This window comes from Nelumbo nucifera, chromosome 1 (assembly GCF_055504915.1).
Source record: "Nelumbo nucifera cultivar China Antique chromosome 1, China Antique-T2T, whole genome shotgun sequence".
NCBI classification, from domain to species: domain Eukaryota; kingdom Viridiplantae; phylum Streptophyta; class Magnoliopsida; order Proteales; family Nelumbonaceae; genus Nelumbo; species Nelumbo nucifera.
The window spans coordinates 174949839-174961923 of record NC_142649.1 but is presented as its reverse complement, the minus strand read 5'-3'; the positions used below and the strand labels follow the sequence as shown (position 1 = coordinate 174961923).

Here is a 12085-nt window from a genome sequence, read left to right as displayed (position 1 = left end):
CACGGGGCCCCAACGATTACCCCTGTGACACAGAGGCGTATGCTAGAGGCATTGATACCTCTGAGGCATACACCTTAGGTGCAAGAGGCATATGCCTCATACGCTTTTTTTTTACGAGGCGTGCTAGAGGCGTATGCCTCATGTGCCTCATGCACACCTCATATAAAAAGACAAAAAAAAAGAAAAAAGAAAAAAAGGAAAGGAAAAGAAAAAAAAGGGAAGGGAAAGAAAAAGAAAGAAAGAGAAGAAAAAAAAAAAGAAAAGGAAAGAAAAGAAAAGGAAAGAGAAGGGAAGAAAAGATAAGGGGAAAGAAAGTGGTCTGCCCTTGGCTCCTTCGGCTGGGGGGCAAGTGTTGTGCGTCTTTATTCTTCGTAATATAAAAGTTTTTTATTAAAAATAATGAAAAAATGAGATCCCCCTTCCTCTTTCCTCTTGATCCCTCTCCTCTTAAGGAGGCTTACACCTCCTTGTGTTCGGGAGGCTTACACCTCTTATGTTCTGAACTATGCCTCACGCCTCTAGGTAGTACCGTAGTGGAACGCCTCGCGTCATGCCTCCATGTTTTAAAACATTGGTTGTGATTGTGAATATGGTGACTGATGATTCAGCCACATCTAGTATCTTGGAAACTCAATCTATTAAAGCCATGGTGCTGAAACATGTTTATTTCCATCTCCATAACACCTCTAGATGGACTAAACTTTTTAGAGTGGGCTAAAGGTGTGAAATTGTTTGTTGATGGGGAGAGGAAAATTCAATTCCTGTCTCTCTCCTAACTGGTGCATCTTGTGTAAATCCCATAATGACATTTGCTATCACTTACTGATCTCTTGTCCTTCTGTTGCAGAGATTTGGTCTTGGTTTTTCTCTATATTTGGGTGCAAGTGGATTTCACCATCGGAGGTCAATATGCTTTTCCTCTCTTCCATCATTACGTGGCCCAAAAGAAGCTGTTAGGGATTGTGTAATGATCAGGGTGATCCGTTGGATAAAGACTTTGGAGTTGTTCTCCCAATTCTCCTTTGACGATGTCTGGAGGAATGGGGAAGCAACTGCCAAAAGTTCTTCAAGAAGGGAAGCGTGGAGATGCATTGGCTACCTCCAGCGGAAGGTTTTGTGAAACTGAATTTTGACGGGGGCAGTCATGGTAATCCAGGTCCCTCGGGTATAGGAGGCATATTGAGAGACTCGGAAGGTAAATTTATAGCTTTGTTCTCCAGCCCTGTGGGTTTGGGTGACTCTCTCAAAGTAGAATTGCTCACAGCAATACAAGGGGTGCAGATTGCCAATGAGTTACGTTTAGCAAATGTTGTGATAGAAGGGGGGATTCAAAAGTGGTGGTGGGGTGGCTAAAGGACCCAGACTCTATAATCTGGTGCTACAACAATGAAATAAAGAAGTTTAAGTGGCTTACTAGGAACATGAATCTCAGAATACAATGGGTAAGGAGATCTGCAAATGGGATGGCAGATGCATTGGCTAATCAAGGGGTGAATAGGGATTTGTTGTTTTGGGCTCCTTTGTAACATTTCTTTGCTGTTTATAGAGAGGTAGCATCCTGTGCCTCTCTAAGGGATGCTTGTAAAGTTTTATCTTAAAGTTAATAAAATATCATCTTTATTCATAAAAAAAAGACGAGGAGAGGAAAGCTCAGGAATTTGACAAGAAAAGTTGTTGAACATCAAGAGAGTGGATCTGCACATGATCATGTCTTGGTTGTTATCATCAATGCAACCTTCTCTTGGAAGAAATTGGCTGAAATTGCAAAGGAGAGATTTGGGATTGTAAACAATCCTATTTAGTTCTAGGTTCGAAGAAGTGATGTGACAAGAAAGACAATATTGTCCCTTACAAGTGATGGGACACATAACTTAAATAAAACATGCCTTTCACTTCTAATTAGATAAACCAAAAGACCAAAATACCCTTGTTCTGTCGACTCTAACACTCCCCCTCAAGCTGGAGAGTATATGTCATATAGTCCCAGCTTGTCACATATATAATCTACTCTGCCCCAAGACAACCCCTTTGTAAAGAGTCTGCCCACTGGTTTCCTGAGCTCACATGAGATGTAGTTATCACTCCACTAATCACTTTTTCTCTTACAAAGTGGCAATTGACTTCAATATGCTTTGTTCTCTCATGGAAAACTGGATTAGAAGAGATGTGTACAACAGCTTGATTATCACAGTATAACCTCATGGGTTTGTCAACTGAGAACCCCATTTCCTATAACAATTTCTTCAACCATACTAGTTCACATGTGGTATGAGCCATAGCCTTGTACTCAGCTTCTGCACTGCTTCTTGCACCACTGTTTGTTTCTTGGTCTTCCAAGTTACCAGATTGCCACCAAGGATACAATACCCTGTAGTTGATCTGTCTGATACAGAACCAGCCCAATCAGCATCTGTATACCCTTCTATCTCAAGAGATCCTCCACTTTTGTATAGCAAACCACGACTTCGAGCATCTTTTAAATACCTAACAATTCTTAGAACTGCTTCCTAATGAGGAATCCGAGGATGTTGCATAAACTGACTCACCATACTTACAACAAATGATATATCTGGTCGTGTAATAGTCAGATAGTTCATTTTTCCCACCAACCTCTGGTACCTTCTAGGATCATCAAATTATTCACCTACATCAATACTCAACTTAGCATTTGGTTCCATAAGTGTCTCGGCTGGTTTAGCACCTAACAACCCTATTTCTTCAAGTTGGTCAATGACATATTTCCTTTGACATAAGTTAATTCCATGCCTTGACCTTGCGACTTCTATTCCCAGGAAGTACTTCAGCTTACCCAAATCTTTCTTATTGAAGTGGTCCTGTAGGAATTTCTTCAACTTGTCAATCCCATTACTGTCACTCCCGGTTATGACAATATCGTCCACATACACCACTAGCAAGATTTTCCCATCTTTTGAGTCATGGATGAACACGGAATGATCTACCTGACACTGTTTCATCCCAAAGTTCTTCACTACTTCACTGAATCTACCAAACCACGCACATGGAGATTGTTTCAGCCCATAAATTGCCTTTTTAAGTCTACAAACCTTATTATCCTCCCCCTGAGCAACAAACCCTGGTGGTTGTTCCATATATACCTCTTCAATTAGATCACCATGCAGGAAGGCATTCTTGATGTCAAGCTACAAGAGAGGCCAGCCATACATTGCTGCTAATGAAATCAATACCCGAACTGAGCCAATTTTAGCCACAGGAAAAAATGTCTCCATATAGTCCACACCATACAACTGAGAATAGTCCTTGGCCACTAACACTGTGTAGACCCACTTACACCCAACAACATGCTTATCGGGAGGGAGAGTAGTAAGTTCCCACGTGTGATTGTGTTGTAAAGCAAACAATTTCTCTTCCATTGCTTGTCACCACCCTGGAGAGGTAAGGGCTTCCTGGATAGTTTTGGGAGTGGAAATAGAGGATAGCAAGGATATAAAGTGGCGATGGAAAGCAGAAAGGTGAGCAACTGAAACATAATGTGAAATAGGATGAAATGTACAACTACATTTATCTTTCCGCAATGCAATAGGAAGATCAAGGTCCGAGGGAGAACATGACTCCAAAAATGCTTAGGGACATTCCAAGGTTGGACGTGGGCATCCGATTGATGAGAAAACATGATGTTAGGATAGCATCACTCCAAAAACGCTTTGGGACATTCATATTAAGCATCATGGACCGAGCAGTTTCAAGTAGGTATCGATTTTTCCGTTTAGCTACACCGTTCTATTGTGGGGTGTAGGAACAAGAAGTTTGATGAATTATCCCATGGTGCTCTAAGTATTGCTGAAATGGTGTTGAGGTGTGCTCTTTTGCATTATCGGAGCAAAGAATTTTAATATGAACTCCAAATTGGGTACGTATTTCAGCATAAAATTTTTGAAAAATAGAGAAAAATTCACTGCGATCTTTCATAAGATAGAGCCATGGCATCCTTGAAAAGTCATCAACAAAAATTACAAAATACTTATAACCATTGTATGTCCCTACTTTATTTGAACTTCAAACATCAAAATGAACTAAAGAAAAAGGACTCAAGACACGACTATCAACTTTTGGACTAAAAGAGACTCTATGATGTTTCCCAAGCTGACACGACGCACAATCCAATGATGAAAGATGACTTAAGGACGGAACCAACAACTTCAGGGCCTTGAGAGATGGATGACCAAGTCTGCAGTGCCACTGAAGAGGTGTAAGAAACGATTGAAATGCTACTGGCGGGCCACCACCATCAAGGTAATACAATCCACCTGCCTCATGCCCTCCACCAATCTTCATCCCTGTCTTGAGATCCTGAAACACACAAGAAGAGGGATAAAAGGTTATGGAACAATTAAGTGACTTGGTTAATCTACTAACAGACAGACATAAGGTTAAAAGGGAACTTGGGAACATATAAAACAGATGATAAAGATAAGGAGGAAAGATCAACATCACCAACACCACAAATGGGAGATGTAGAACCATTAGCAAGGGTAACTGTTTGGGATGTGGAAGAAGGAGAAAGTGAAGATAATACATTTGGTGTCCCAGACATATGATCCGAGGCTCCAGAGTCAATGATCCAATGTGAAGGTTTGGATGCCAAGCAACCCATACCTGAATGGGCAAGAGTAGCTGTGTTGTGCTGACAGGATGTTTGAAGGAACTTCTCATATACCTCACGTGGTACACTCACTGTCTTCCCAGAAGCACCAGTAGATGTGGAGGGAGTCTAGTCAGTTTGCTGATTTTCACTAACTGTACCATTGCCACTAGTCACAGCATGGTTAGCCCAAGTGTTGGGTAGACCATGTAAATCATTGCAGAAATTAAAAGTGTGTCCCTCTAATCCATAGTTTGTACACTTTCTAGGTACATTACTCCTTCCTTTACCACGACCTTCCCCTGAGTCTCGACCTCCACTCCGGCCACTTGCACGGTTAGACATAGAACCACCTTGGTTTCTTGGAAATCCACGGCCACCACCTCTATTTCCACGACCTCCCCCTCTAGTCACCACAAAACCAAATCTGTCCGAGAGAAAAGAGGACTCTGTAGACTCAATAGATATCCTCCTAAGGCGGGAAAAACTTCTTCAAGTGAGGGGAGAGTAGACCCCCCCCCCCTAGTATTTGTGCTCGAATAGGTTCATATTCAGCTTTCAGACCCACCAAAAACCTTGACACATCAAGTTATTCGCGCTGTTGTTGCTGAACCTGAACATCCGGTGTCAGAGGATGATATACATTAAGCTCATTTTGGATATTTCTCATACTTGCATAGTATTCCTCCAAGCTTTGGTTACCTTGCTTCAGATTAAAGTACACTTGGTACAATTGATATACCCTAGTAGTATTATCTTGGCCGGAATAAAGTTTCTTAGCATGGTCCCAGATTTCTTTAGCTGTATCTAGGAACATAAAATTCACATTGGTTTTAGGTTCCATGCTATTCCACAACTAGGTCATGATTTGAGCATCCTCCTATTCCCAATCACTGAACCCTAGAGAATCAGAGGTGGGTTTTTCCTTTCTCACATGCTTTACCTTTTTCTTGGCCTTTAAGAACACCTCCACCAATTTGGCCCACGGCACATAGTTCTCACCATTCAACTTAATAGATGCCATTTGAACATTTAAGTAATCTGGAGAAATCATAACACCTGTTTTATTGTCACTCCCATCTCCGGTTGATGCCATCTTAACTAATTCTCCTCACTTCACAAAGGAATCACTGTTATAGACAAGGTATTCACCTTCGACTATTCAGCACCACACCACATACTACTCAACAGAATATAATTATCACCACACTACTGCTGTCATGAACTCAGCAATCGAAAAACCTACTTTCAGCGCACATATCCAGGTATAAACAGAATGAAAAGAGGCTGTTATGCATACCTATCGATTCACACCACCACAGAAATGTATTCTAGACCAAAAGAACACAGCCGCAGCCCACTACTGGGCGAAAAAAATTCTGTTCATACCTGTCCACAAACAGCCCTCTTCATATCACTGAATAGAGGGTATCTAGTACACCACCTCAACGACCACCACCAAAGCAACTGGAGGCATATTTACCTCCAAAATCAAAAAACGACCACTCCTTTTTGGCCTCTTGTCGAACTTCCAATCAGTCTAGGAGAAAAATAAAAAAAACTGATATGGCCGGCAGCAAACTCAGGAAGAAGAAAGGGCGATGAGAAAAGAAGAAAAAAGGAAAAAAAAACTGGTGTCTTGTTGCTCTGATGCCATGTAAAGAATTATAAAGCCCTCTTGGAGGCATCAGATGTTGAGCTAGACTTGAATAAAAGTCACCCCTCTAGTCGACTCACTTTGTATTTATATTGAATAAATTGAGTTACACAGTATTGTTCCTTACAAGTGATGGGACACATAACTTAAACTTGAATAAAATAGACCTTTCACTTCTAATTAGATAAACCAAAATACCCCTGTTCTAAAGGGATCAAGCAAAAGCTACTTAGTCTAAACAAAGCCATTATGCCAAAATGTATCCATTACAGGAGGAATTTTAAACCTGTAAGCAAGGTGACAAAACTCTCCTTACATATTATGACACTACCCTTACATAGAGGTGTATGGCCCACTTTCGCAGGCCGCCTGTACTGTAGCAGGTTGTGTTGAGCCAAGGGTGACAAGATTTTCTTTTAGAAAACTTGAAAAAAATAATGAAAAAATTAAAATAAACTAACAAGATAGACAAGAAATTGAAAAAAAAAATACATTAAAATTAGAATAAAATAGTATAATAAATTTGGAATAAAATTTTACATACATATATGTTTATATATTAATATATTATTATATATATACACATATTATTGAATATATATATATATATATATATATATATATATATATATACACCCACCTTACATAATCTGAACTATGGAACCAAGGATAGAGAAGAGTGGAATGGAGAAGAGTAATCAAAGCTGAGGCAAAGCAATTTTTGTTTGAGAGCTGTAAGGTGCAGGGGAAAACAGCTCTGAAAATCAGAGAATTGAAGATTGCTATGGTGTTTCTGGTAGGTGAGGAAGTGTTGGGTTGGTTTGGGGAGTTCCTGGACAAAGCACTGAAGAAACAATGGAATGGAAGGAGGATTGTAAGGACTCTATAGTAGAAGGAAACAGGAGGTATGTGGCAGAAGGGAGAAAAAAATGCCAAAGACAGATTCTTGGCGTTGGTGGAATATTTTGGCTCAAGGAAAAAGCAGATGATGTGCTTCCCGGAAGGTAGAAAAGGTGAGGGGTGGAAGGAGATTTCATACACCTTAAAAGACTTCCTAACATTCGCAACTGGTTCACAGGCTCCAGAATCGCTGAAGTCAGAAGAGAAGCATCTACAAAATACAAAGGAGGCAGCAGGGACCCTGGTAGAAGGGAGAGCTTCCTGTGAAAGGAGGATGGTGGTCAATGCTTCAAAGGAGGATTGGGAAAAGCGGCTAGTTGTGAAAACAAGTAGGCCACCAAGGGACTGGAAAAGGATATAGCTATTTTAACTCCATTTGAGAATTATAGAGCACTCTTGGAGGCATCAGATGTTGAGCTAGAGATTGAGGCAATCTGTTTCCAGATGGAGTGTGGTGCAGTTACAGTTTCTAGGTGGTCTCCTTCGGATAATGCAAAGGAAAGTTTTGTAGAAGACTCGGTTATAGTTTGGCTGTTGGGTCTGCCTTTTCATCTCTGGAAGGCTGAAGTGTTTGAATCAATTGCTGTCCTGTGCAAGGCATGTTTAGATGGATTCTTTGTTAAGGATCTACGTTCTGCAGGTATAAGTCTCAGTTGCGTTGATTTGAAGAAATTCCCAAGATGATTAAAGTGGCCGATGGTGGTGTGTTCTCAGTATGGCTAATGACAACCATTGAAGCTGCTTTCTAGGTTGAAGCTCGAGGAAGAGAAGACGAAGGGGTAGAAAGAGACTGGCTACATGGCAAACTGGGAAAGGCTAGCTCTGACTCCTCAGAAACTTACAAGGAAATCCTTGAGAAGGAAACATTGAAAGAAAAGCAACAAGGTATTTGGATATACACAGACGGTTACCTTAAAGGGGAAGTTTGATAAGAAAAAGGAGGAAATCAGGCCCCTGTCAATAGATCAAGACAGGTGGAACTTGATGGTTCAGAATTTAAAATGAAAGAACATGTGGGCACTAGCGAGGAAGGGGCACGATTAAATGGCCAAATGGAGACTTTCCAGGGGAGAACAAACCATTCTGGGCTAGCAGGTCAAAGTGGGCCTGTGGAAAAGAGGAATAGGGCCCAAGAGACCAGCGAAGGAGTGGGCCTTGGTTTATCCAAGTCAAAAGAAGGAATGGGGTGGGCCAACGAAATGGCTGGACCTCTTAGAAGAGAAGACTGGGTCATGTGACTTCATTAAAAGTCACGTGGGGGTCTTAACAGGGGCGACGATAGATGGCTAATTAGATCCATCATTGTCCCCATCGAGACTCGAGAGGTCCTACCTGTTCCAAATTTCAGGGGCAGAACAGGAGTTCGAGTATATCCTACAGTGGTGCAACTGTCCAGGGCTGACCGTATGTTGCCAGAGCGCCGGAGCCCTAGGAGTAAAAGATCGATGCTGGAAAAGGTGGAAGACCAGCTGGAGAAGGAAGGTTTTTTTAGTGAGCAGGAAAGTGATTCCGACGAAACTGAAACTTCAAGTATTGGCAGTGTCTCTTTGGGGAAGAGTTCTTTACAACAAGAAATAGAGAGCTTTAATACAGAACAACTGTTTTTAGAGGAGGAAGTTGTTGCAGTAGTGTCTCTCACGCCTATTACTTAAAACTTTGGAGCTAAACTAGTAGTTCGAAGGGGAGAAGAGAGTTCCATTGGTAGGGAGCAAAACCTAAGGCCAATAAGTCCAAGTCCGAACTTAGAGGGTCAACTAGTGTAGGAGATGTGTAAGAGCAGCTGTATGCTGGACAGTGTGGGAGGAAAGAAATCAAAGAACCTCCCATGAAAAAGAAAAAAAAAACAAGGAAGCCATCATTGAATTAGTCTATGTTAGGGTGGTACATTGGGTCAAGACTATGAAGCTCTTTGAAGGTTATTCAGCAGGAGATATCATTAGAAATTGGAAAGAAGTGTTTTGGTCTGCTCCCTCGAATACTTCCCCTATTCCAGCTTGGACTCCTCAAACTTTGGGGTTCACTAAATTGAACTTTGATGGCAGAAGCAAAGGAAACCCAGGTCCTTCAGGTATAGGTGGAGTGTTCAGGGATGAAGAAGGTTGAATTATGCCATGTTTTCAGGCCCTATAGGTTGGGGGGATTCTTTGAGAGCTGAAATTTTGGCAGTTCTGGAAGGGATTAAAAGAGCCCAGCAGCTGAATATTAGAAAACTGCTGGTGGAAGGTGACTCTAGGCTGGCTGTTAGTTGCCTGCAGAAGGAAGATTTCAGTCTGTGGAAGTTCTCAAATGAAAAAAATAAAAGAAAATTAACCAGCTAACTCAAAACATGCAAATTCAGGTTCAGTGGTCCAAGAGGAGTGCTAATTCTTTGGTAGACTCTTTGGCCAAACAAGGGGTGGGAAGAGCTAATTTCTTTTGGGCATTGTTGTAATTTGATCTCTACTTTTAGGGAGGGTTAAGAGATTTTACCCCTCCCTTGTTGTATCTTTCTCTCTTCTATTCCTCTTAATAAAAGTTTCTGTTATTGATAAAAAAAAAAACTAGTGTAGGATATCCAAGGGGGAGTTAATAGTCTTTCTCCGGGCAAAACGAAGGTACTCTAGTAGACGTCTTTGATCAGCGTCCATTGGGTATTACCGGCAAAGCCTGTTTGCAGTCCTCTCCAGCCGAAACTGATCTACGGTGATTGCCTTCCAGTCCAGAGGGTCTTGTCCCCTTCTCTGTTGAGAAACCTATCTCTACAGGTAAAATCGTCAATTCGGTTAAGGATAATGATGCTCTCCCTGTGATTGCAAATACCCCAGATTGCCAACCATTGCCTGAAGTAGAGCCAAAAGGGAAGTTGAGAGAAGGGAAAGAAAAAGGGAAGGATAGTGTGAAGGGGGTGGATTGCATGGAGAAAGGAAAGAAGGCTATGTTGGTGTTTGAATTTCTAGATGAACTTGAGATCCAAGAAGGCTATGTTGAAGATTTAATTTATGATCCTGGGGAGGTGGGTGAACGAGATGGTAGCGAGTATGAGGGAGGAAGGTAGAAGGTAAGAGAGAGATTGGTAGCAGAGTAAGAGGGTGAGATCTGATGTAGAAGGTGACATTAAGTTTAGTGCAAGAGGGGAAAGAAGGAAAGGGCAGAATTAGCGGAAGGAAAAGTTTTGGGGGTTATAAAAGAGTGGTAAATGAAAATAATAAGTTAGAATGTAAGAAGGTTGGGGAGCGCTAGGAAGAGAAGGGTTATTAAAGACTTGCTTCAAAAGGAAAAGCCAGATATAGTGATGTTGCAGGAAACAAAAGTGGCGGATATAGATAGGAGGTGGGTCAGAAGTGTGTGGAGTTCTAGAGGGATAAGTTGGGTGGTGGTGCCGTCTTGGGGAGCTTCCGGTGACTTACTTACAATGTTGAGAAATGAAGATTTGGAATCTATAGAAGAGGTAATTGGTCAATTCCTAGTGTCTATAAAATTCAAGAATGTAAGGGATGGTTTCACTTGGGTGCAATCAAATTTATATGGGCCAGTTAGGTATCCAGAGAAGTTCTAAAAATGATACAACATTTTCATCAAATTGTTCTCACACAATTTTGTGTGGAGATTCATTTTTTATGGATAATTCAAATTTCCCAATTAGACAATTTGAGAATATTTTACTAGATATTTGACTCAATATTTTTTTTGTGAAAAGTGGCACTTTATACCAGAATTTTTGTCCCATGACACCACAACAAAGTTGTGTTACTGAAAGAAAGAACAACATCTATTGGAGGTAGCTTGTAGTTTGATTCTTTAGATGAACATACCAAAAAAGTTTTGGGGAGATGCACTTCTCACTTCAGCCTAGTTGATTAACCTCATTCTGACCGAAATTTTGCGGTTTAGGGCCCCCTATCAATTATTGTACCCTAAGGTCATGTGCGGTTTGCTGTCAAATTCTGCCATGCCATTACCATGTATTGCTAGAAATGGGAGGGAAGAAAATAGTTTGGAAAAAATGGAAAGTGTCGTTTGGTTCAATTTAACAAGAAACGTAAATTCCGTAATAGAAATGGAAGTATTTTTGAGAAATGTATTAGGTTCATGTTGTTTAGTCACATGCATAAAAGACTGTCTTACACACCTGTAAGAAGTGATATACTGCAAGTTGAAGGGGCTATAAAGGGCTAGGGGCAGACCAAAAAGGACATGGGTTGAAGTACTAAGAAATTATTTAAGTGCTAACAATTTAACAATTGATACGACACTAAACAAAATGAGTGGTGAAACAGGATTCATGTGGTTGACTCTTGGATGATGATAATGCATTTGGTTCATGTTACTTAGTTCCAAAACTACATTGGTGGGTCCCATGGGACTACACAATTTGATTTAATTATAATGGACCCACATGTGATATAGTTTAAAATTATGATTTTATAAGAATTTTATTTTTTAAATTGAATCCATACTACCAACTATAAAAAATGTAGTGGACCCACTCAATATCTAATAAACAATTGTTAACAATGATAATAATCACATATACCTTTATAGTCAATTTTAACTTGTAAATCTATACCAACAACTACATTAAGTAGGTTACAAATATTAGGATGGAAGTAAAGTAACCCATGATCACGTGTTATCTCATCAACATTCTTGATCCAGTACAGGGTTTTGTCTCAGTCCGAAACAACTCCTACCCATCTCAAGTCTCAACCTGGTGAGGAAGGGTACTGAACCTGCCCTACCCCGCCCTGTCTCATATATAGTACACTATATTCAACCAAGGTATATGTTCTAATGCTGCAATGTTAATGGGTTGGGTTCAGCATGGGTTCACCGCAATCCAAACCTGAAACCCAATTATGGCTGACCTGACCCTAACAGGCCTAACCTAATAGGGTTGGGTCAGTGTGGCTACATGAATCCTGTTTTGC

At 40.7% G+C, this 12085-nt stretch overlaps 1 protein-coding gene across 4 annotated transcripts in view; it reads left to right on the top strand.

Annotated features, from left to right (window-relative positions):
- Positions 1-12085, top strand: part of HGL1 (heteroglycan glucosidase 1) — a 63926-nt gene that overhangs the window by 47785 nt on the left and 4056 nt on the right. The window lies entirely within an intron of this gene.